This window comes from Penaeus monodon, chromosome 35 (assembly GCF_015228065.2).
Source record: "Penaeus monodon isolate SGIC_2016 chromosome 35, NSTDA_Pmon_1, whole genome shotgun sequence".
NCBI lineage: Eukaryota > Metazoa > Arthropoda > Malacostraca > Decapoda > Penaeidae > Penaeus > Penaeus monodon.
In genome coordinates this window covers 20152281-20156382 of record NC_051420.1, presented here as the reverse complement: position 1 = coordinate 20156382, position 4102 = coordinate 20152281, and positions in this window count along the sequence as shown.

Below are 4102 nucleotides of genomic sequence, written 5' to 3'. Positions count from 1 at the left end.
CCTAGGCTTGCGACCGCGGCGTACAGAAAGTTGCCTTGACATGTCAAGAGCAAATTCTTCCATCCAAGTGATTACCTTCCCCTCTGGGTCGTCTTTTATTGCGATTTTTCACAGGCATTAGCCTATCAGATTCGCCATGTCGGGTCACGTGAGGTAATTCGGGGAACGTGGTAACTATGGCTGAACTACTCTACTGGCAATCATTGTCCCCCAAAGATCTAGAAAATAATGTAAAACACGCACATACAGAAACGTACACATGTACACACGCGTACACACACGCACATGCTCTCTCTCTCGCTCTCTCTCTCTCTCTCTCTCTCTCTCTCTCTCTCTCTCTCTCTCTCTCTCTCTCTCTCTCTCTCTCTCACCACACACACACACACACACACACACGTATACACACAGACACACGTACACACACGCACTTGCTCATTCTCAAACACACAAAGTACAGTAGGGACGTTTCAGGTTTCAGAGGCTAAGAAATAAAGAAATTGCTAATAACATTTCAAAAACAGGGATTCCTCGGTGACCGTCCTCTCCCCGTCACCGTACGAGTCCCTTACACACTTTTACACACGTTCACCCCCTTTCACATTCTGCCACACAATTTACTTCTCCCTTTCAAATACTTACTGCAACGACCGTCCTCTCCCAGACACTAATTTACACATTCATTTGTAAACATACAACAAAGTCCGGGCACAGTTTTCCACACGTTTCCACACATATGCAAAAAACACGTCGAACAAGCACAAACATGACAAAAAAACACGTATATCAAACTATGGATATACACATATAGTTGTATAATAAATTTACACCTATTAACTCTTATATTCATACAAAATAGCTCAAAAACCTTAATCTATAAAGGGATACACATTGCACGTGTGTAGGCGTCCCCATCGTGAAGGGTATTAAGCCTAACACGGGTCCGGTAACTTCACGTGTATAGGCGTGATCCGGGCGGCTGACTTTGACCATGAGTTTGAGCTCCATACTGATGCTTCTTCCATTGCCATAGGAGCATGCCTCATGCAAAGAGCAGATGACAACTCACCTCATGCAATAGCCTATTATAACCGTAAGCTGCGGGATGCTGAAACGAGATACCCAGCCATTGATTTGGAAGCCCTTAGTGTAGTTGAGGGGGTGCATGTCTTTAACTCCTACTTGTATGGCAGGCACTTTATTATCTATACAGATCATCGCCCTCTGGTCCATGTGTTTTCCAAGAAAACAAAGTTACCCAATTTGTCACATTTGCACATGAGCTGTCTTTCCTCACTTTTATTATACGCTATAAGGAGGGCCCGACTAACCATGTTTCCGATCTGCTCTCGCGCCATGTGGCCACTCTGGAAGAGGACCAAATGCCGGTGACATCTACATTCAAAATCACTGACTTGTTACCGGAAGCACTGGCCAGGCAACAGTTAGAAGATCCACAGCTAATAGACCTTAGGAGGTACTTGATTGATGGTGTAGTGCCCAAGAAGAAATTGCCACTCACGCTGGAAGAGTTTGAGGTCAAAGAATGGGTCATATATCGCATGAGGCACCTTCTTGATCAGACCTTGTATCAATTGGTGGTGCCTGCAAGTCTGAAGAACTCTGCTTTAAAGGCAGCTCACCTTCCACCACTGGCATCTCATCCTAGTATTCATAGGACATATGAAAATGCTAAATCTATGTTCTATTGGGTAAATATGTTCAGTTACTGCAAGGAATATGTCGAACATTACCAGGTTTGTCAACAGACGAGAGGGAATCCCCAGGCTGTACCCATGGGTGGTGCCCCATTAGCTGATGCACCCCTAGAGCGTGTATCGATGGATATCTTCGACCTAGGCCAGTCCATCCCAGTTCGCTATGGGCTGAGTATTATAGATCAGCATTCACGCTATCTCCAAGTTGTGTCCCATCGCACCGTCACTGCTGCTACTGTTCATCGAGCCTTTGTTGACCATTGGGTGACTCTGTTTGGAACTCCTAGAGCTATCCAAACTGACAATGGGTCCCAGTTCACTAGCCGCCTCTTTAACGAGCTGTGTCGGATGATGCGGGTGTCCTATCATTATACAATCAGGTACCATCCCCAAGCTGATGGGTTGGTGGAGCGAACTAACCGGGTCATTAAGTCTGCCTTAACTAGCTTAGTTAGCCAGCGACCGCGTATCTGGCATCAGTTTGTCCCAGAATTGAGACTACAAGTCAATTCAGCCATCCACCGATCAACCCAAGAACAGCCACTGTATCTGCTGACTGGTCGCCATGCAAACTTCCCTGTTGGGCTTACCAACCGGGTGGTATTTGCAGAAAATATAAGCCTCAAAGAACGTCTGCAGGAAGCCCGGAAAGCTGTAGTAATTGCTTCAAAAAGGGCGAGGGAAATATATGGAAAATATTACAATCGTTGTAAATGAGAAAATTTAATTCCTGTCAGGTGTTCTTTAGTTTGGTACTTTGACCATGGGCGCCATACTCCCCTCAAGGACGTTGGAAGGGTCCTGCCAGAATTATCACACAATTAGCCCCTTTAGCTTTTGAAATTAGAGACATCCATACTGATGTCCAGCGACGAGCGCATTTGAACCATTTGAAGCCTTTCAAATCATTAGCTGAGCTCTCTTACTCATCTGAAGAATCTAATGCAGACGTGGAAGACTCCGATGAGTTCATTGAACCGTAAGTTCCTGTAAGCAATAGCAGTCTCCGATCAGGTCGGGATGCTGCTGACTCGGGCGCCCCACTGTCCCTTGAACCTTGCCATAGGACTCCAGGCGAGCCAAGCAGTGAAGAAGATGCTGTAGCAGACAACAAGGCTGGATCAAGAAGAGTCCCAGGTGTCTGCCATGCTTGGGCGGAGTTGGATTAATGAATTAACAATTTACTTCAGCGGAGTTATCTTCTGATGACCTTCGTTTGCCAGTAATGCCGTACCTCATTCATATTCTTTATGCTTATCAGGTCCATGACGTCCCAGCTGGGTGGGTACACCGTTGGTTATTTTGTGGCAAGTAATGAGCTCTGGCCGCCTTTGTTTTGTCTTTCCAGGGTCTCCGTTGCTCTCTTCGACCCCGCGGGCGATGGAGGGACTGTGAGGTTGGAAACCTCTTCTCCTGCCACAACCTGCAACCTGTCTCCAGCTCCCACAACCTGCATCCTCTCCCCGTCTCTCACGCATCCTCTCCCCGTCTCTCACGCAACCTGTCTCCAGCTCCCACAACCTGCATCCTCTCCCCGTCTCTCACGCATCCTCACCCCGTCTCTCACGCATCCTCACCCCCTAATTCTCACATACCTGAGGCTTAACCTTATATTCCTCGGTCGAATTTCCTAAATCCCTCCATTCCTTGCTGTTACCGCTTGCCCTTATCCTACAGGATCCACCACTGCCGTCTAACCCTACACACACACACGCACACACACATACATGCAGGCACGAACATGTACTTTCGGAGATGTACACATGGGGAATGATACTCTTGAAGGATTCATGCTATGGATGTCAGTGTAAGCTTGTCTTTGTCGTGGCTATTTTAGCACTTAATTTGTTTTATGTTTTTCACTCGTTTGTTCTTTTGTTTTAGTATATAAGGTTTGCACTCTTACATTACGTGGCACAGCCCATATCTTACAAATCTCAGTTTTACTGCTTTCGATTTTTGTTTTTGTGTTATGTCACTTTTTATTGATTTTATGTCGGTTGTCAGCTGCATAACTTCAGGTTCATACGGAACTGTTTTTATTTAATCTTTTTATTTCCACGTTTTTATTGCTATCAAGCAACTCTATGTTTACATGTTTGTTTTTGTTGGACGTTCCCTTAGCTTTGCTTGCATCCTCTTTTACAACGCATTTTATTTATGCAGCTGGTTACCTCCCATGCTTTTATGTTTGTCGTTTTTCCATTTTAATTTATTACTGCATATACACTTCACCCGAGACTTTTGATTTACTTTTGCTTTTATTTTATTTCTTAAAAGGAGAGTTTGGTGCTTACACCTTTTTATTTTGTTGTATATTGTTTTAGCTGTATTTATTATTTTATGTAATTAGCTGTTTTCTTTTACTTACTGAGGTTTCTTTTGTA